This window comes from Hemitrygon akajei, chromosome 9 (assembly GCF_048418815.1).
Source record: "Hemitrygon akajei chromosome 9, sHemAka1.3, whole genome shotgun sequence".
Lineage (NCBI taxonomy): Eukaryota > Metazoa > Chordata > Chondrichthyes > Myliobatiformes > Dasyatidae > Hemitrygon > Hemitrygon akajei.
In genome coordinates, this window is record NC_133132.1 from 7,791,176 (window position 1) to 7,813,856 (window position 22,681).

The window sequence follows — 22,681 nt, forward strand, 5'->3', positions numbered from 1 at the left end:
GGAAACTTGGTTAGGAAGAAGAGATATCTACAATAAATATAGGCAGCAAGGAGTAAATGAGGTGCTCGAGGAATATAAAGAATGCAAGAAGAATCTTAAGAAAGAAATTAGAAAAGCTAAAAGAAGATACGAGGTTGCTTTTGCAAGTAAGGTGAAAATAAATACGAACTGTTTCTACAGTTGTATGAATACCAAAAGGATAGTGAGGGATAAAATTGGTCCCTTAGGGAATCAGAGTGGACAGCAATGTGTTGAGCCGACATAACCTAAGGATTGGCGTATTGCTCATGTAGTTCCATTGTTTAAAAAAAATCTCAGCGTCAATCTAGCAATTATAGGCCTGTCAGTTTGACATCAGTGGTGGGTAAATTAATTGAAAGTATTATTAGAGATGGTATATATAATTATCTGGATAGACAGTGCCTGATTAGAAACAGTCAGCATGAATTCGTGCGTGGAAGGTCATGTTTGACAAATTTTATTGAATTTTTTGAAGAGGTTACAAGGAAAGTTGACGAGGGTAAAGCAGCGGATGTTTTCTATATAGACTTCAGTACGTCCTTTGACAAGGTTCCACACGGAAGGTTAGTTAGGAAGGTTCAATCTTTAGTTGTTAATATTGAAGTAGTAAAATGGATTCAACAGTGGCTGGATGGGAGATGCCAGAGAGAAGTGGTGGATAACTGTTTGTCAGGTTGGAGGCCGGTGACTAGTAGTGTGCCTCAGGAATCTGTACCATCTCCGATGTTGTTTGTCATATACATTAATGATCTGGATGATGGGGTGGTAAATTGGAATAGTAAGTATGCAGATGATACTAAGATAGGTGGCGCTGTGGATAATGAAGTAGGTTTTCAAAGCTTGCAGAGAGATTTAGGCCAGTTAGAAAAGTGGGTTGAAAGATGGCAGATGGTGTTTAATGCTGATAACAATGAGGTGCTACATTTTGGAAGGAATAATCCAAATATGACATACACCGTAAATGGTAGTGCATCGAAGACTGTAGTAGAACACAGTGATCTAGAAATAATGGTGCATAGTTCCCTGAAGGTGGAATCTCATGTGGATAGGGTGGTGAAGAAAGCTTTTGGTATGCTGGCATTTATAAATCAAAGCATTTAGGATAGGAGTTGGGATGTAATGTTAAAGTTGTACAAGGCATTGGTCAGGCCGCATGTGGAGTATTGTGTGCAGTTCTGGTCACCGAAATATAGGAAAGATGTCAACGAAATAGAGAGAGTACAGAGAAGATTTACTAGAATGTTATCTGGGTTTCAGCACCTAAGTTACAGGGAAAGGTTGAACAAGTTAGGTCTTTATTCTTTGGAGCGTAGAAGGTTGAGGGGGACTTGATAGAGGTATTTAAAATTATGAGGGGGATAGATAGATTTGACGTGGATAGGCTTTTTTCTGTTGAGAGTAGGGGAGATTCAAACAAGAGGACATGAGTTGAGAGTTAGGGGGCAAAAGTTTAAGGGTAACACGAGGGGGAATTTCTTTACTCTGAGTGGTAGCTGTGTGGAACGAGCTTCCAGTAGAAGTGGTAGAAGCAGGTTCGGTATTGTCATTTAAAGTAAAATTGGATAGGTATATGGAGAGGAAAGGAATGGAGGGTTATGGGCTGATTGCGGGCCAGTGGGACTAGGTGAGAGTAAGCGTTCAGCACAGACTAGAAAGGCCGAGATGGCCTGTTTCCGTGCTGTGCTTTTTATATGGTTATAATTTGGAGTGTCAATCGTCGTTTATGCAGAGCCCACGCTAGCTCTTCAGGTTAGCCAATCATTCAAGGGGACGGTGGAGACAGGTGTGATTGACAGCGGATTACCCAACCAGCATTAGACTAGACCGTCGCCGTTTAGTGGGAACGTCGGGCTTTGTGGTTGGTGGACAGGATTAAGAATATTGGTGGATTGGTAGATGGGAATGGAAATGCATGGCCCTGTCGACAGACCAATAGGCTTATCGCATCCGGAGTAGTCTTTTTCACTGACATCTGGCTGTACGCATGAGGTACTGAGTCTGCTGGACTGAGCTTTGCACCCACCCCCACTACTCTCCACACACACACTATCCTAACCTCCCGGAGCTGCCGATCGATAGGACATTCCGTCCTGTAATAACACGTGGGAGGTCAGTCTGTGAATGTGAGGATCTGGAGACACTGCGGCCGCCTCTGTCTTGTGCTCAGGATGTGGCTTTATTCACGAATTGAATCACAGAGGTGACCGGATATTTCACCGCGCTGATCACCTGCTCCCTGAATTTCGACTGAGTCACCGCGTAGATAAATGTGTTGGTGCAGCAGCTGAAGTTCCTCAGCAGAAACCCCACGTAGTGAAAGGTCATTTTAGAATCATTGAAATCAAATCCCTTTCCTGAGACCTGATAATATATAATATTTACAACCTGGGTCATCCACAGGAGGATGAAGCTGCCGCAGAGGGTGAAGAGTAAAACCACAGACCTCCTCCTGCTCTCCATCTCCGGGTCACTGCGGTTCTCCCCCTTGTTCTGACCCTTCAGCCCCTTACGGACCCGACTGGCCACTAAAATGTGCCTGACCGTCAGAGCGTTGAGCAGCAGGACCACAGCGAAAGGGAGGAACGGAGTTAAAACCATACCAAGCCATCCATATCCTACCCACTCGGGGTCAGTGAAAGCATTATCAATGGTCTCACAGAACCACGGTATATCGTCGATGATTACCCCGGGTTTGTATAAGAAGTATCGGGGAACGTTTCTCAGAAAGGACAGAACGCCGGTTGTTGTTAGAACCACAGCCGCAGTTTTCCCGGTGCAATATTTTGTTCTCAGCTTCTGCCAGCAAATGGCGACAAACCGATCAAAGGTGAAAGTGACGGTGAACCAGACAGAACAGTCTGTGGCTGCGAACGACAGTGCGTCAATAACACTGCATACAGGGGTGATGCTCAGAAAACTCCACCGGAAGTAATACCAATTGATTTGATACAAAATGACCTCGATGACAATGGTCAGTAAATCAGCCGCTGCCATGGCCACCAGGTAGCGAGTGGTGCAGGTGGAGAGGCCGCATTTTCCCCTGGAAAGGATCAGAATCGCCACTAAATTCACTGGAGAAAGAGAGAGAGACACACACCGGTCATTACTGAACACATTCTCCAGGAATTAACACGAGATCGGGTTTCAGCTCACGATCAGGAGTGCTCGAGTCCGTGAACAGCTGCTAATCTAACATCAGACACGGGTCACTCTGTCTCTGACCTGTCTTCGTCAGTGTGGAGATCAGACGATGTGTGGGCCATCGTCAGGGATAAAAACGAGCTGCATGAACAACAACGATCGGTGGTGATACCGATTCCAGTTGCTGATAGTGCCGGTTTCATTGATTTAACCATGACTGGACAGGAATCTGGAAACTTAGCATCTGATGGCGCCGAGAAAGGATACAGAGGGGAGCAAAACACTCGCAAAATACTGGAGAATTGAACAGATGAGGCAGCATCGATGGAACTGAAAAAAGCTCTAATTTCCAGCCAACATCTGTCTTCAGGACGAAGTGGTGCTTCAATTTACGACGGGTCTCAGAGGGAATAAAGAAACAAATTAGTAACCCGAGGCGAGTGGCGCCGTTAATGGATCAATTCTGCAGCGCAGTTCAACTCGTCAGCAACAGTCGTCAGCAGATCGTGAAATCTGGTTCAGGTGATGAAACCCAATCATTCATCAACAGACACTGAGATCCGACTGTTACGTGAAACACATTACCAGGGTTCTCTTTGATCAACTACTCAGAAGCGGTGAACTTCAAAATGTAAACCGCTCCCAGTCTCGCCTTCCGAAGAACTGTCTGTCCCCAGCACTGGGTTACGCCTGGACAAAGTCTCATTAAAACCCTCCCAGTTACACGTTCCCAGAAAGCGACCCTTCGCCAGCACACGTACAACTCTGGACAAGGTGTCATTAAAACCCTCCCGGTTACACGTTCCCGGAAAGCTACCCTTCACCAGCACTCGTACAACTCTGGACAAGGTGTCATTAAAACCCTCCCGGTTACACGTTCCCAGAAAGCTACCCTTCACCAGCACCCGTACAACTCTGGACAAGGTGTCATTAAAACCCTCCCGGTTACACGTTCCCGGAAAGCGACCCTTCACCAGCACTCGTACAACTCTGGACAAGGTGTCATTGAAGGATCGAACAAAGTTCCAGTCGATCCCATGGGTTAGATATAATATTAAAGATTTGTTTCCGGTTGTCATCAATTACGGAAAATCAGAATGTTGAATTGACAGGATCGATATTTCTGATGACTATTTGCACAGTGATGATTAAGCAGGAAGCATGTAAAATGCTCATAAACATGTTCACACGGGTTAGCATTCAGAAATACTGAACAAGCATTGCTCTGCTCACTCACCAGGAACTCCAGTGACTGCAATGAACACGTACAGTATTTTCTCCACACTCTTGTACCTATCCAACATTGCAGATGTTGTCTCTGTCCAGTGATTTGTTCCTCTGTACTACAGGCGATCTCTCGTAATGAAATGTCGAGGTAACACATGCCTGGGATTTTAATAACATTTAGCGACTCCACAGGGACAAATTTCGACAGATTTAAAAAAAATAGTTTTAAACTATTTACAAACTGCTTACATCAGAGAGGGGCAATCCCCACGGTGACTAATCGTGATTAATTTAGAGAATTAATTTTAGACCATTTTAGTGAGTTAGTTTGTCCCAACAAATTGACTGAACCTTCCGAAGTGTCTTATTAATTAAATGTGATTCCACTGTAAATATGTAGTTCAAAGAACCCATTTGTCAGACACAGAATGTTGAAGTAAATTATTTCATTGTGGCTTGTGAAATTATACTGAATCACCTAGAATTCTTTTTCCCTGTTTGTGGTTGAATTATTGTTAATGCATGTCAGACATCTCCAGGAAAGGTTGTTATATGTTATTGCATGATTAAACATCTAACTGACAATTCTTTGAGATAGTAATATTTTGAATCGTATTTGTAGATCAGGCCATCTTCATTCCATGTGGAACATTGCAGTAGTAGGACGTATTATAAATCCTAGGAGCTCAAAGTCTGATCCTTTCAATTGTAGACCTATATCGTGAACTTCTCATTGTTGTAAATTATGGAACGTTTGGCTACCGGGCGTATGAACTATATTTTGAATAAAAGAGGAGATTTATCATTTTATCGGAGTGGGTTTCGGAAGGGTAGAATGACATTGCTTTCAGATTCAGGTCTGATAGATTATATTAGGAAAGCACAGTTAAATAACGATGCTGTCATAGCAGTATATTTAACATGGAAAATTCATATGATATCAATGGAAGGAAGGACTTTGATTAAATTATGGAAATAAGGATTGAAGGGGAGTATTTTTCTGTGTTTTACCAGCCTGTGCTGGTACGGGTGGGCAAGTTCCTTTCAGGTTTGAATGAGATAGAGATTAATAAGTCACAAGGAGTATTTGTAGTCCTTTATTATTTTATGATTAATGATATTTTTGAGATTGGCACTGGTATGTATAAATCACTGTAAAGATGATGGAATCGATAGATTGGAGGCAGAAATTTCAATTTCAGTTTCAATATTGGATGCGATTAGCAATTAATATATTTGAATCAGGCAGATATATGAGGATTTAAGTTTTCGGTAGCTAATGCAAAAATTAAGTGTTTAACACAAAGGTTTTAACACAGGCTCCCTGCACACAAAGGTTTTGAGGGGATTAGCGACGTGTCAATTTAGTTACAAAAGCTCCAAATATGGATTGAACTTCGTCAATAATTTCCACTTAGCAAATCAGTACCTAAGTGCCTAAGGGTTAGAAATTAAGGGCTTATTTTAAGACCGATGGGATAATGGGCACAAAATGAGGCATCTATACAGATTACATTAAACTGCTTGGGAGTATTGGAGATGGGATAAAACACAAGAAAAGAAGTAACTGTTCTGACACAACTTAGAATTGGTCAAACTGTGCTTAATTACTCCATTTGTCTTGTTGGAGAACATAATTCTGGATTGTGTCGGTTTTGTCATTGTGAAACGATTGAAAATATACTATTGCTACACGAGTGAATCTGCAGATGCTGGAAATAAATAAAAACACAAAATGCTGGGAGAACTCAGCAAGCCAGACAGCATCTATGGGAGGAGGTAGTGACGACGTTTCGGGCCGAAACACTTCATCAGGCGTTAAGTAACATGGGATGCTTGAGGGGGGATAAGAAGTGTGGGGAGGGATAAAGTAGAGAGCTGGGAAGTGATAGGCTGGAGGGAAATGGTCTAGGGGAAGGTGGAGAATTATGGGAAATAAAAGGTAGGGCTGGGGAGAGATTATAGTGAGGGGGGGGGGGAAGAGAGAGAAAGAGAACCAGACTAAAATTATAGATAGTGGTGGGGTAAGGGGTCGCAACGGAGGTCTGTGAGTTGAATGTTCATGCCGGCAGGTAGGAGGCTACCTAGGCGGGAGATAAGGCTAGGCTCCATCGACCTGTGTGTGGCCTCATCTTGACGGTAGAGGAGGCCATGGACAGACATGTCGGAGTGGGAGTGGTCTGTGGAATTGAAGTGTGTGGCCACAGGGAGATCCGGTCACTGCTGGAGGACCGAGCGCCGGTGTTCGGTGAAACGGTCTCCCAGTCTGCGGCGGCTCTCCCCAATGTATAAATGGCCACATCGGGAGCACCGGATACAGTATATCACCACAGTTGACTCGCAGGTAAAATGGTGCCTCACCTGAAAGGACTGTCTGGGGCCTGGGTTGGTGGTGAGGGAAGAAGTGTAGGGGCAGGTGGGGGCATTTCTTCCTTATTTCCCATAATTCCCACCTTCCCAATAGACCATTTCCCTCCAGCCTATCACTTCCCAGCTCTCTTCTTTATCCCTCCCCCCACTTCTTATCCCTCCTTCACCATCCCATGTTACTTCACTCCTGATGAAGGGTTTCGGCCCGAAACGTCGTCACTAACGTCTCCCATAGATGTTGTCTGGCCTGCTGAGTTCTGCCAGCATTTTGTGTTTTTATTTCATCCAACTTTTATTTTTTATTTATTTCCAGCATCTGCAGATTCACTCGTGTTGCTTATGAACTAAGCAGGTCGGGCAGCATCCGTTGAAATGTGCAGTCAACGTTTCGGGCCGAGACACTTCGTCAGGACCTTTCTTCTCAAATCTGCTCGCTTTTAAAACTCTCCCTCTCTCTCGGAGAGGAGAGTTGCCGGCAGAGCTGCGGGCTGCACTGCGCCTGCGATTAGCAGGAGGTTTGCGGCAGGGCCGCAGGTGGGCGGAGGTCTGCACATCGCCGCCCGTGGGAGGGACAACGGAGAGGTAAATCACAAACTAAAAAAAAGTCTACAGATCACACACACAAAATTGTGAGAGGGACAGAGAGAGAGAAAAAAAGGGGGGGGGGAGAAACAACAAATAAATAAATAAGGGACGGGGTAAGAAGGGGAGGAGTGGCATTAACGGAAGTTAGAGAAGTCAATGTTCATGCCATCAGGTTGGAGGCTACCCAGCCGGTATATAAGGTATTGTTCCTCCAACCTGAGTGTGGCTTCATCTTGACAGTAGAGGAGGCCATGGATAGACATATCAGAATGGGAATGGTATGTGGAATTAAAATGAGTGAGATCCTGCTTTCTCTGGCGGACAGAGCATATGTGTTCAGCGAAGCGGTCTCCAAGTCTGCGTCGGGTCTCACCAATATATAAAAGGCCGCACCGGGAACACCGGACGCAGTATACCACACCAGCCGACTTACAGATGAAGTGTCGCCTCACCTGGAAGGACTGTCTGGGATCCTGAATAGTGGTGAAGGAGGAAGTGTAAGGGGAGGTGTAGCACTTATTCCGTTTTTCAAGGATAAGTGCCAGGAGGGAGATCATTGGGAAGGGATGGGTGGTGGGGCGGTATGAGTGGACAAGGGAGTAGCGTAGGGAGCGATCCCTGCGGAAACAGAAATAGGGGGGAGGGAAGGATGTGTTTGGAGGTGGCGGAAGTTATGGAGAATTATATGTTGGACACAGAGGCTGGTGGGGTCGTAGGTGAGGACAAGGGGAACCCTATCCCAAGTGGGGTGGTGGGCAGATGGGGTGAGGGCAAATGTGCGGGAAATGGGAGAGATGCGTTTGAGAGCGGATTTGATGGTGGAAGAAGGTAAGCCCCTTCGTTTAAAAATGGAAGACATCTCCTTTGTTAAATTCACTACCGTGATGGTTTTGTCAAGGGCAGGTCCTGCCTTGCAAGCCTGATGGAATTGTTTGAGGATGTGACTAAACACATTGATGATGAGCAGTAGATGTAGTGTATATGGATTTCAGCAAGGCATTTGATAAGGTACCCCATGCAAGGCTTATTGAGAAAGTAAGGAGGCATGGCATCCAAGGGGACCTTGTTTTGTGGATCCAGAACTGGCTTGCCCACAAGAAGGCAAAGAGTGGTCGTAGATGGGTCATTTTCTGCATGGATGTTTGTGACCAATGGTGTGCCTCAGGGATCTGCTCTGCGAACCTTATTCTTCATATTTTTTATAAATAACCTGGATGAGGAAGTGGAGGGATGGGTTAGTAAGTTTGCTGATGTCACAAAGGTTGGAGGTTGTTGTGGATAGTGTGGAGGGCTGTCAGAGGTTACAGCGGGACATTAATAGGATGCAAAACTGGGCTGAGAAGTGGCAGATGGTGTTCAACCCAGATAAGTGTGAAGTGGTTCATTTTGGTAGGTCAAATATGATGGCAGAATATAGTATTAATGGTAAGACTCTTGGCAGTGTGGAGGATCAGAGGGATTGTGGGGTCCGAATCGATAGGACACTCAAAGCTGCTACGCAGGTTGGCTCTGTGATTAAGAAGGCATACGGTGTATTGGCCTTCCTCAACTGTGGAACTGAATTTAGGAGCCGAGAGATAACGTTGCAGCTATATAGGAGACTGGTCAGACCCCACTTGGAGTACTGTGCTCAGTTCCGGTCACCTCACTACAGGAAGGATGTGGAAACCATAGAAAGGGTGCAGAGGAGATTTACAAGGATATTGCCTGGATTGGGGAGCATGTCTCCTGAAAGCAGGTTGAGTCAACTCGGCCTTTTCTCCTTGGAACGATGGAGGATGCGAGGTGACCTGATAGAGATGTACAAGATGTTGAGAGGCATTGATCATATGGATAGTCAGATGCTTTTTCCCCAGGGCTGAAATGTTTGCCACAAGGGGACACAGGTATAAGGTGCTTGGAAGTAGGTACAGAGGAGATGTCAGGGGAATTTCTTTACGCAGAGACTGGTGAGTGCGTGGAATGAGCTTCCGGCAATGGTAGTGGAGGTGGGTACGACAGGGTCTTTTAAGAGACTTTTGGGTAGGTAGATGGAGCTTGAAAATATAGAGGACGATGGGTATCCCTAGTAATTGCTAGGTAGGGACATTTTCGGCACAACTTTGTGGGCCGAAGGGCCTGTATTGTGCTGTAGGTTTTCTATGTTTCTCTGTTTCTATATTATTAATTGGATTGAACTGCTGCTACAAAGTTAACAAATTTCACGACACTTGCCGGTGATAATCAACTTGACTCTGATTCTGATTGTATTTTGATCTGGGAGAAGAAAGCCAAAGGGATGATGGAGGATTCGTTAGTTTTATTGACAAAACATCTGTAGATGTGAAGTTACCACTATCCAGGACAATTAATGAGACAGGTGGGTAAAAAGAGTCCGAAGAATTTTCTCACCAGAGCTTTTGCACACCGCCCATATGTGATTTGCTTGCTAAATGTTGCCTTAAGCTGTCAGATTTCCAAATATCACTCCACAGACTCCCACTTGCAAATTCTCCAGCACCTTTTGCATCGCCACAATACACACGGGTAACACCAGTTTCTGTATTGTACATAAATATTTCCCCTGAACCCTCCCACAGGTGACTGACAGTGGTGAACTCATTGATGGCTAAGCCAATGAAAATGAAGGGAAGGGCTGTAGTCTGTCTCATTGGAGTCTGGCACATTTGTGATGTGAAAGCTACTTGTTGCCCAGGGCAAAGGTGTTTGATATCATTATGAACCCAGAGAGAATGGGTCAAAACATGTCCTCACCGGTACAAAAGTTCAGAACAAGAAGAGGTAGAACAAGCAACACACACAAAATGCTGGAGGAACTCAGCAGGCCAGGCAGCATCTATGGAAAAGAGTCCTAATACTGAGTTCCTCCAGCATTTTGTGTGTGTTGCTTGGATTTCCAGCATCTGCAGATTTTCCTTGTTTGTGATTTTCTCAGTAGAACAATGGTGAAAAAATCTTACTCCCTGACATCTACGTACCTACTTCTAAGCACCTTAAAACTGCGCCCTCTCTACAGATTTTCTCCTGTTTGTGATTGGAGATAGAACAAAGATGATTTTCTCAACTGGTGATGTAAAAGATTTTGTTCCCTTTCTCCGAGTTCCCAATCTTTGCATTTAGACAGCTGGAGCTCAGCTCTGTCTGAGAGATCCATCGGTTCCCATTCCCTCATCAGCCGGAAGCTCCTCGGGGCCCAGGTATGGATCGTGGAGCTGAGAGACAGGGAAGAGAGTAGGATTGTCCTGGGATTGCGGTCCACGGTGTCCGGATATCACAGCAATCGTCCCTCAGTCAGTGTTGAAAACTCTGGGCTGCAGATTCTGTTACCTTCTTCTTCTTGTTTTACGGCGGTTGGCACCCAGCTTAATGATGCATTACCGCCACCTTCTGCTCCGGAGAGTGGATCAGACGAGAGACTCACACCCTAAATCCCTTCACCCATTCACACACACCCTAATCTAATCTTTATCCTTTCTTCTTTGGCCGTCCCAGTACCCTATTCCTGCTTATCCATCATATCCTGTTAAAAATAAACCCTGTATCCCTTAAGAAAGCTAAAAGTACCCTGACCCGTGCCCTCTCACCCATGCCCAGTAACACTTTTACTGTGAATTCCTGCACCCCCAATTCCCTTGGATTAATTCCCATCATCTCTCTCTGTATTCCATACTTCCTGCAACTCAGACTACATGTTCTACTGACTCCTCTTCCTGACATTCCTCATACAGTCCTGTCTGGTGTTTCCCTATCAATTTCAGTGTTTTGTTTAGTGCACAGTGCCCCAGCCTTAACCGAGTCCACACGGTTTCCTCTTCAGTATCCACTGCCTACCCTAGTACCTGTAACACTCCTCTGGATTTGAGATAAATGCCTCCCTTTCCCCTCCCTCTCCCATCTTTCTTGCCACATTTTGATAATTCTTTCCCAGATTAGCCTTTGCTTTACTGATACTAATGTGCATTTCTGTATTTTCTTTCTTTAACGCCCTCTCTGCCAACTCTTCCACCCTCTCGTTTCCCTTCACCCCTACATGTGCTTGAACCCATAGAAATTTAACCTGACCTCCCCAATTTGCAACTCTTGTGACGCGGCTGACTGAAGGACTTCATGAAGTACATCTTGCCGGCTGTTTGAGTGAAAAGACCTTAAACTTGCTAGAACTGAGGATGAATCTGAGCATATCAACACTTTGACTTGTCTTGCTTTCTCCACCCAACACAACGCAACCAACACTGCCATCATCTCCACTGTATACACCGCAAACTTATCAGATGTTCTTCTGCTGATTGCAATTGCTTTTGCTGGTAAAGCCATCCCAAACCCTGTCACTTCTGTTTCAGGTTCCTCAGCACCATCCGTATAAATCTGAGTATAACCACTATACTTTTCCATCACAGGACAGTTAAATGCACGTACCAAATCAGTTTTATATTTTCCTTTCCTTTTTGCCAGTCTATGTTAGGCCATATAATCTTCCATGGAGCTACAACCAGATAAACTACAGAAAGACTTATTCTTAGATCAAACACTCCACATTCTTTAGCAATATCATTCCCTACCCGACTAAATTTATCTCTCTGAAACTTCCCATTCTCCCAGCACTCCTGCAACACTCCTTTTGCAGGGTGAGAATCATTGTGCCCCTGCAAATTAGCCCAGTAGTTTGCCATCAATTGCTTCCTTCTTAATTCCAAAGGCATTACTCCCATTTCTACCTGTAGGGCTGATATTGGTGATGTTTTAAAAGCCCCACTGCACACTCTCAAAACCTGAGCCTGAATCACATCCAGTTTCCTTATAAGAGACCTAGCTGCTGATCCATATTCCACACTTCCATAATCCAACAGAGATCTTACTAAATCCACATATATTCTCTTTAATGCTGAACAGCTTGCTCCCCATTCCCTACCAGTCAAACATCTCATCACATTTATTACTTTTTTACATTTCTCCTCAACTTTCCTGATATGGTCTGCCCATGGCAACCGTGAATCAAATTTAACTCCCAGAAATTTAAATAATCCAAACCTTTCAAATTCTATCCCATACATCCTTAACTTCTTCCCTAACTCAATTCTTTTCCTGATGAAACATGCAGTTTGAATTTTTTCTACTGAAAATCTACATCTGCAATCAGAACCCCACTCCACCACTTCATCAATTACTCCTTGTAGCTTCCTGATGATATGCTCCGTGTTCCTGCCTCTCTTCCACAAGGCCCCATCATCCACAAACAGTGACCTACCTATATCCACTGGTACCTTTGTGAAAACATCATTGATCATAATGATGAATAGTAACGGGCTAATCACACTACCCTGAGGTGTGCCTGAGGTGAAGCGACACTTCACCTGTGAATCGTCCCGGTCGCCCATTGTGTCCGCTGCTCCCGATGCGGGCGCCTCTACCCTGGTGACACGGGTTCCTCCGCAGTTGTGCGGGGTAGGGTTGTCTTTTTTTTGGGGGGGGGGAGTCGATGTCATTGTTCCCTTTTGTGCGGGACGGGTGGGTTTTGGGGGTTGATGATCAGGATGCCGTTCTTTTTTATGCGGTGGGTGGGGTGGGCATTTGATTTTTCTTTCTGATAGGGTTCCCCTTGTCCTCACCTAACACCCTATCAGCCTCCAGATCCAACGTATAGTTCACCACAACTTTCACCACCTTCAAAGGGATCCCACTACTAATCACATCTTTCCTTCCCCCCCCCCCCCATCTTTCTGCTTTCTGCAGGAATCGCTGCCTACGTGACTCCCTTGTCCACTCGTCCCCGCCCCCCATCCCTTCGCACCGATCTCCCTCCTGGCATTTATCCTTGCAAGCGGAACAAGTGCTACACCTGCCCTTACACTTCCTCCCTCACCACCGTTCAGGGCCCCAGACAGTCCTTCCAGGTGAGGCGATACTTCACCTGTGAGTCGGCTGGTGTGGTATACTGTGTCTGGTGCTCCTGGTGGGGCCTTTAATATATTAGTGAGACCCGACACAGACTGGGAGACCGTTTCGCTGAACACCTACCCTCGGTCCACCGGAGAAAGCAGGATCTCCTAGTGGCCACACATTTTAATTCCACATCCCATTCCCATTCTGATGTGTCTATCCATTGCCTCCTCTACTGTCAAGATGAATCCACACTCAGGTTGGAGGAACAAAACCTTGTATACCGGCTGGGTAGCCTCCAACCTGATGGCATGAACATTGACTTCTTTAACTTCCGTTAATGACCCTCCTCCCCTTCTTACCCCATCCCTGATATATTTAGTTCTTCCCCCTCCTTTTTTTCCTCACTTTCTGCCCATCACTCTGCCTGTTCTCCATCTCCCTCTGGTGCTCCCCTCCCCCTTTCTTCCCGTCCCATATCCTTTCCCTTCTCCAGCTCTATATCCCTTTTGCCAATCACCTTTCCAGCTCTCAGCTTCACCGCACCCCTTCCGGTCTTCTCCTATCATTTCACATTTTCCCCTCCCCCTCCTACTTTGAAATCTCTTACTATCTTTCCTTTCAATTAGTCCTGACGAAGGGTCTCGGCCCGAAATGTCGACAGTACCTCTCCCTATAGATGCTGCCGGGCCTGCTGCGTTCCACCAGCATTTTGTGTGTGTTGCTTGACAAAGCCATGTTGGCTATTCCTAATCATATTATACCTCTCCAAATGTTCATAAATCCTGCCTCGCAGGAACTTCTCCATCAACTTTCCAGCCACGGAGGTAAAACTCACTGGTCTATATTTTCCTGGGCTATCTGTACTCCCTGTCTTGAATAAGGGAATAACATCCTCGACCCTCCAATCCTCTGGAACCTCTCCCAAACGCACTGATGATGCAAAGATCATCACCAGAGGCTCAGCAATCTCCTCCCTCGCCTCCCACAGTTCCTCTCAATCGGTCCAGGCGACTTATGCAACTTGATGGTTTCCAAAAGCTCCAGCACATCCTCTTTCTTAATATCGACGTGCTCAAGCTTTTCAGTCCGCTACAAGTCATCACTACAATCACCAAGTATTTATTTCCATAGTGAATACTGAATTAAAATATTCATTAAGTACCTCTGCTGTTTTTTCTGGTTCCATACACACTTTCCCACTCTTACATTAGATTGGTCCTATTCTTTCACGGCTTATCCTCTTGCTCTTCACATACTTGTAGAATGCCTTAGGGATTTCCTTAATCCTGCCCGCCAAGGCCTTCTCATGTCCCCATCTGGCTCTCCAAATTTCCTTCTTAAGCTTTTCCTGTTTGCCTTATAATCTTCTAGATCTCTAACATTACCTAGCTCTCTGAATCTTTCGTAAGCACTTTTTTTTCTTGACTAGATTTACTCTAACCTTTGTACACCACGGTTCCTGTACACTGCCATAACTTCCCTGTCTCATTGGAGCGTACCTATGCAGAACTCCACACAAATATCCCCTGAACATTTGCCCCATTTCTTCCGTACCTTTCCCTGAGAACATCGTTCCCATGTAAGCTTCTGAGTTCCTGTCTGATAGCCTCATAATTCCCCTTACTCCAATTAAACACTTTTCTAACTTGTCTGTTCCTATCTGTCTGTTCTTGTCTGCTATAGTAAAGGAGATAGAATTACGATTGCTATCTCCAAAATGCTCTCCCACTAGAGATCTGACACCTGACCACCTTCATTTCCCAATACCAAATCAAGTACAGTCACTCCTCTTGTAGGCTTATCTACATAATGTGTCAAGAAACCTTCCTGAACACACCTAAATCTCCACCCCATCTAAACCCCTTGCTCTAGAGATATGCCAATCAATATTTGGGAAATTAAAATCTCCCATCACGAGAACACCTTTCCAGAATCTTTCCACAATTAACACAGTTAAACCTACCTTGTTCTGTTACCGCCTACACCCGTTTGAGCCAAAGCCCTATCACTCCGCTGCCCACTGGATATGGCGGTCTTCTTATTAAACATTTCCTGCTATACTGGCTGGCGTCACAGGCCTGCGCAGTCTTGCCTGTCTTTACCACGAGTAGTAAAATTCCTTCTCTCCAAAACACCCTCAGCCGTTCCACTCACAGCCTTCTTGCTTCGAATCATGAAGAAATATAGATAAAATATAATTAAATAATGATTGTTATAACAAATAAATAAATGGATCTTTTTTTATTATTCTTTATACCGTATACAGATATTGAATAGATTAAAAGTTTTGCAAAAAACAGAAACAATATATATTAAAAATGTGAGATAGTGCCCAGGGGTTCAGTGTCCATGTAGGAATCAGATGGCAGAGCGGAAGAATTTGTTCCTGAATCACTGAGTGTGTGCCTTCAGGCTTCTGTACATCCTCCCTGATGGTAACAGTGAGAAAAGGGCATGCCCTGGGTTCCGGAGGTCTTTAATAATGGGTGCTGCCTTTCTGAGACACCGCTCACTGAAGATATCTCGGGTACTTTGTAGGCTAGTGCCCAAGATGGAGCTGACTACTTTTACAACCCTTTTTACAAGAAAGGAGGTGCATACCAGGCAAAGGCAGATAGGACCACATGGTGTAGTTATGAAGTACAGGAAATTCAAGTGAACACTTATGAAAGAAATAAAAGAAAGCAATACATTTATAGCAAAAAGATTGCAAGCGAAAAAATTAATCCTCCGGACGATCAGAATGGTGCTATACAGGAGGCAAAAGAGATGGGGGATATTTTAAATATATTTTTGCATCTGTGTTTATTCGGGAGATGGACACAGAGTCTATAAAAGTGAGGCAAAGCAGCATCAACTTCATGGACCCTGTACAGATTACAGAGGTGGAGGGGTTTGCTGTCTTAAGGCAAGTTACAATGGATAAATCTGGGCCTGACAAGTTATTCCCTGGGACCCTGTGGATGACAAGTGCAGAAATTGTTGGGGCCCAAGCACCTATATGTAAATCATCCCCAGTGACAGGTAATGGACTGCAGGATTGGAGGACAGACAATGTTGCTCAACTGTTCAAGAAAGGCTCTAAAAGTAAACTAAGAAATTGTACGTTGGTGAGCTTGACATCAGTAGGGAGAATGTTATTGGAACGTATGTGCAGGAACCGGATATATAGGCAGTCCCTGGGTTGCGTACGAGTTCCTCTCCTAAGTCCGTCTTTAAGTCGGATTTGTACATAAGTCGGAACAAGTGCATCCGGTATTATTTAGCGTCAGTTAGTTAAACGTTTGTCTTAGTATATAGTATATAATTTACATGTATGCATATAAAACACTTAGGAAACGTATGTATTCCAATAATTAAACGACTGCGTTGCTTAGTAATAATTGTAGCATCCATCGGGACAGGGCCTTTCACATGCTCCATTATTCTCACTTTATCCGTTATCCTGTAAAATTGTCCTGATCGTTGACTGACTGTAGCCTAATGTTTTTCCAATGACCGATGGCGTTTCATCTCTTTCCAAACGCTTTATTATTTCCACTTTATTTTCAATTGCGACCGCTTCCCGTCAATGGAACAGAAACACTGCTGGTGGCGGGTCCCGAGGTCCACTGGGTCCTAAGGACAGGCTAAATGGGAAAAGTGGGGGCTGTGCTGTGTTTGGGTATTTGATCCTCCACGATATTCCGCATGGGGAATTTAAACTGGAGGTGACAGTGTGTTTTTAAGAGGTCGAGTTGCGAGCTAGACATCAACACGGCACGGGAGTCCCTGGATCGACATCAACCCAGCAGGGCAGCAGTCTGTCACTGGATCGAACTCAGCAACCTCCGTTCTCGAATCTCGAGCCCGGCGCTGATCTCACTGAGCCACCGGCCGACTGGAACGGGGGGTGCGTTTAGGGTGAATCTTACTAAGAAAAATTTAAGCCAAATACAAAGTTAAACACTCAACACTGTGTCAACGGCAATGACTTAAAATGGTGGACGGTGTCGCGATTGACTTAAAATGGCAGATGGCGTTCTCCTTCCTCGGTTCATAAGTATGAGCTGTCCGTAAGTCGGACGTTCGTAACTCGGAGACTACCTGTATAAGTATTTGGATAGATGAGGACTGATTAAGGATAGACAGCATGGCTTTGTGCGTGGTAGGTCATGTCTAACTAATCTTATAGAGTCTCTCGAGGAAATTATCAAGAAAGTGACTGAGGGCAAGGCAGTGGATGTTGTCTACATGGACTTTAACAAGGCGCTTCACAAAGTCTCATATGGGAGGTTGGTCAGGAAGGTTCAGTCACTCAGCATTCAAGATGAGACAGTAAATTGGATGAGACACTGCCTTTGGGAGAAGCCAGAGTGTGGAAGCAGATGGTTGCCTCTCTGACCGGAGGACTTTGACTAGTGGTGTGCCGCAGGGATCAGTGATGGATCTGTTGTTGTTTGTCATCTATATCAGTCATCTGGATGATAACATGGTTAGCCGAATCAGAAAATTTGTGGATGACACAAAGACTGGGAGTGTAGTGGACTGTGAGAAGACTATCCTGGCTAGCAGTGCGATCTGGAGCCGCTGGAAAAATGGGTTGAGAAATGGAAAGTGGATGTTAATGCAGACAAGTGTGAGGTGTTGCACTTTGGTACGACCTACCAGGGTGGGTCTTACACAGTGACTGGTCGGACACTGAGGAGTGTTGTTGAAGAAAGGGTTCTGGGAATACAGGTCTATATTTCACTGAAAGTGGTGTCACAGTTCGATAGGGACGGAAAGAAAGGTTTTGGCTCATTGGCCTTCATAAACCAAAGTACTGAGTACAGGAGATGGATGTCATGTTGAAGTTGTACAAGACATCGGTGAGGCCTAATTTGGAGTATTGTGTGCAGATTTGGTCACCAGTCTACAGGAAAGACATGAAAGAGTTTGAAAGAATTCATAGAAAATTCACAAGGATGTTGCCAGGTCTGGAGGACTTGGGTTATAAGGAACGATTGAAAAGGTCTGGGGCTTTATTCCTTGGAATGTAGAAGATTGAGGGGTGATTTGATGGAGGTATACCACAATTTTGAGGGTTATAGGTGGCATAAATGCAAGCTGGCTTTTTCCACTGAGATGGGGTGGGACTACAAAAAGAGGTCATGGATTAAGGGTGAAAGGTGAAACGTTAAGTCGAACATGAGGGGAAACTTCTTCACACAGACAGTCATTAGGGTGTGGAATGAGCAGCCAGCACAAGTTGTGCAGGTGAGCTCAATTGCAACATGTTGGAGGTTTGTATATGTACCTGGATGGTAAGGGTACGGGAGTAGAAAGTTTAAATAGCTCAGCACCAACTAGATGGGCCAAAGGGGTCCGTTTCTGTGTTGGTCTTTTCCATGACTGTGACAGGAACGTTAAATAATACTAATATTCACTCTAATTCCTTTTAACAGTTGTGCAGACCAACCATACATCTGAAGAGGAGATATTTACATGGCATTAAAGCTGTAGCACATTAAATTAACGGTACATAAAAGAAAATCCCAGCTGCACATCAACAAAGGCTATTTGCGTGAGAGTGTTTCAGTTTCTGTGGGACCAGGAACCCATGCAGCTCAGTGGGAACAGGGAATAATACCAATGGAGAGAGTCAAACTGAGCCAGGTCACAGATTGGAGATGGCAGAAATGCCCCATTCTTATAGAGACAGGAAGAGCATCAGAGAGTTTGATGGTCATTCCAGATACCAGAACTGTGCCCAGTTAGAAGATGATTTCTGTCTCCACCTTTGTTTCAACTTCACAGTAACAATGCGATGCCAGATCACACCTTGACAACTCAAGTGATCTCATCTGAAATGTTGTCTTACACCCATTGATGAATTTTGTAAATCTTTTTACAGGTTACAAATGACAAGGAATTCATCTACAAGAATCTCGAACACAACACACCAGTTTTGCTGTCTCTGTCCAGATATTTAAGAAGTGGAGCAAGGGATTCACTCGATCATCCTTCCTGCTCAGTCTGTGGGAATGGATTCACATGGTCATCTCAGCAAGTTCAAACTGGGACAAGGCCATCCACCTGTTCTGTGTGTGAGAAGGGTTTCAGTTGATCATTCCACCCGTGGACACACCGGTCAGTTCACACTGGACAGAGGCTGGTCATCTGCTGAATTTGTGGGGAAGGATTCACTCGGTCATCTGACCTAATGGCTCACCAGCGAGTTCACACCGGGGAGCGGCCGCACACCTACTCGGACTGTGGGAAGGGATTCACTCAGTCATTCCACCTACAGAGACACCAGTCAGTTCACACTGGGGAGAGGCCATTCACCTGCCAGGACTGTGGGAAGGGATTCACTCGGTCATCTCATCTACAGATACACCTGCGATTTCACACTGGGGAGAGACCGTTCACGTGCTTCATCTGTGGGAGGGATTCACTCAGTCCTCCGAACTTCAGAGAAACCAGCGATCTCACTCTGGGGAGAAGCCGTTCAACTACTCAGTCTGTGGGAAGGGATTCACTCGGTCATCCGAACTACTGACACATCAGCGAGTTCACACTGGGGAGAGCCCATTCACCTGTTGCTAATGTGGGAGGGGATTTGCTCGGTCATCTCATCTACAGATACACCAGCGATTTCACACTGGGGAGAGACCGTTCACCTGCTTCATCTGTGGGAAGGGATTCACTCAGTTATCCGAACTACTGGCACACCAGTCAGTTCACACCAGGGAGCGGCCGTTCACCTGCTCAGACTGTGGGAAGGGATTCACTCGGTCATCTGAACTACTGGCACACCAGTCAGTTCACACCGGGGAGCTGCCGTTCACCTGTGCAGAATGTGGGAAGGGATTCACTCGGTCATCTGAACTACTGGCACACTAGCGAGTTCACAGTGAGGAGAAGCCTTTCACCTGCTCAGACTCTGGGAAAAGATTCACTCAATATTCCACCCTGCAGAAACACCAGCAAGATCACACTGGGGAGAAGCCGTTCACCTGCTCTGAGTGTGGAAAGGGATTCACTCGGTCATCTCATCTACAGAGACACCAGCGAGTTCACACTGGGGAGAGGCCGATCACCTGGTCAGTCATTGGGAAGAGAGTCTCTCAGCCATCTCCACCAAATGTGCATCATTGAGTTCACACTGGGGAAAGGCCGTTCACCTGCTGTGAATGTGGGAAACGATTCACTCGGTAATCTAACCTTGTGACACACTACCCGGTTCACACTGGGGAGAAAGTTTCAATAAGCTGCATACTGGATATTTGTCCATCACCGTTGCTGAATACAATTTCGGGAGTGACTGTAGGTGCTGAACTCTGCAATTATTGCTGCTGCTCACCACACCCAGTTCTGCACCCTGGTCACTGCGCAAGGGAGGAGTTTCTTCTGCTGCACATTCACCTTTAATGTGACTGGAGTTTAATATTCTGGATCTGAGACAAATAAATCAGTTCTATTTTGAACTCTGCCTCCAGTACTTAGTGAATTTATAACACACCCAGTATACGGTAGAGAGTCAACTCATGCCAGCTGGACCCTGCCAGTGATTCAGTTCCACGACAGTCCTTTTAAATCCTCCCCTGTTGTTCCCCTCTCGCTCTCACTGTGGTGATGGGTTCAAACAGTCACCAGTCTGTGGGTGAAGAGGTTTCCCTTGAATTTCCTGCAGACTGAAGAAGTCGAGCTGACTGCAGTTCTGTCTGAGATGATCTTCACCCCTCAAATCTCTGGGCTGAGTGTGAACAACAACATGGATTGTCCTCTCTGAAATAATGCATTGATTATCATATAATTTGTATGATTTTGACTCTGAAACTGGATCAAGCTTGACTTTATGGTGCCTTTATGAAGTGATGGAGGGCATTCATGAGTTTGTATTTTAAAGCAAGATTCTGGTGAATGATGTTTGCCACTTGATTGTACCTTTGTAAGTAATCAGATTGAGTTAAACTGCTGCAGGATCCATGAATGTGTTGGATTGTCTCTGGTTTCTCCTGGCATTTTCTGCAATTACTGCCTTGTTCGTTTGTATTTCATGTATTTTTGATTTTTTTTTCTTGTTTACCACCTTGTCCTGTATTTCTGTAAGGAACCCCTCTGTTTCTGGGAAGAGGTCTCCAACTCTCTGTCAGGTGCGCGATGCCTCCTTGTCAACATCTCGTCTGCTCAGATCGTTGGGATGTCTCACATGGAGGGTCATACTCATTCCACTGGTTAATGTTTTCTTCCAGAGTGATGATTCATTTTTCTGAGTTGGACTCTCATTTAGGTTTTCTGGTCTGTATTTCTTATCACGATTGCATATACACACATGGTGTGCTGAATCCTGGTCATTTTTGATGAAAATAAATACTTAGAAGTTTTATCTGACTTTTGTGCGATTATTTTTTTTCCATTTGTTATTTCTCTTCCCCCTTCTGTCCAAGGGAGTGTTAATACAAGTGGGTTTGAGAGTAAATAGTCGTTTCTAAAGTTGTCAGTTCAGTTCCTTTTTATTTTTGTAAATTTTACTGATTGAAATGGGACCAAGATATTTTTATTAAAAAAGTCAATGTCTGTATTGATGAAAGTGTTTATTGCCTGTGTTGTATTTGTTAACTGTTAAGCTCTGTTTGGCAACTTTTTTTAAGCCCTGAACTAAATTCTGTCAAAGGTTCTCCCTATTTCACACTACTTTCTATTTTCTTTGCTTGTTGATATTCCAGATACGTGGGTGTCAAGAGTCCCGATGAAGGGTCTTGGCTTGAAATGTTGATTCCCATCCATAGATGCTGCCTTACGTGCTGAGCTCCTCCAGCACTTTGTGTGTAGTTCTGTAGATTGCTAGAATCTGCAGGTCCTCTAGTTTGCCAGATAATTACGTTTCTTGAAAGAACAAGCGGTAGTGGGGTTGTGTGGCTCTGTTGGAAAAATATTAAACTAAATCATTAGAAAGAGGTGGCATGGGTTGAAAGGTGTAGATTCTGTGGGTAGAATTAAGGAACAGCAAATGTAAAAAAACAATCCCTGATGGGAATTGTATAGAGACCTCGACACAATAGTAAGTATGTGGTCCACAAATTACAATGGGAGATAGAAAATGCGTGCCAAAAGGGCAATGTTACAATAGTCATGGGGGTTTGTCATGCAGGTGATTAGGAAAATTAGGATGGTGTTGGTCTCAAGAGGAGGAATTTCTAGAATGCCTACAAGATGCTTTTTTAGAGCAGCTTGTGGTTGAGCCCAATTGGGGATCAGCTATTCTGGATTGAGTGTTGTAATGAACCGGAATTAATTAGGTCACTTAAGTTCAAAGAACCCTTAGGGGCAAGTGATCGTAATATGATCAAATTCACCCTGACATTAGAGAAGGAGAAGCTAAGGTCAGATGTGGAATAAACTGAATTAGAAAGGCATGAGAGGAAAATTGTTCAAAATTGATTTGAGAAGAACATGGGCAGGATGAAAACAGAGCAGCAATGGCTGGAAT

The 22,681-nt window shown here is 44.8% G+C and overlaps 2 pseudogenes; both read left to right on the forward strand.

The window, feature by feature from the left end:
- Positions 1–7,345, forward strand: part of LOC140733784 (uncharacterized) — a 31,400-nt pseudogene extending 24,055 nt beyond the window's left edge.
- Positions 7,346–17,695: 10,350 nt separating this feature from the next.
- LOC140733785 (uncharacterized) overlaps positions 17,696–22,681 on the forward strand; it is a 78,907-nt pseudogene continuing 73,921 nt past the window's right edge.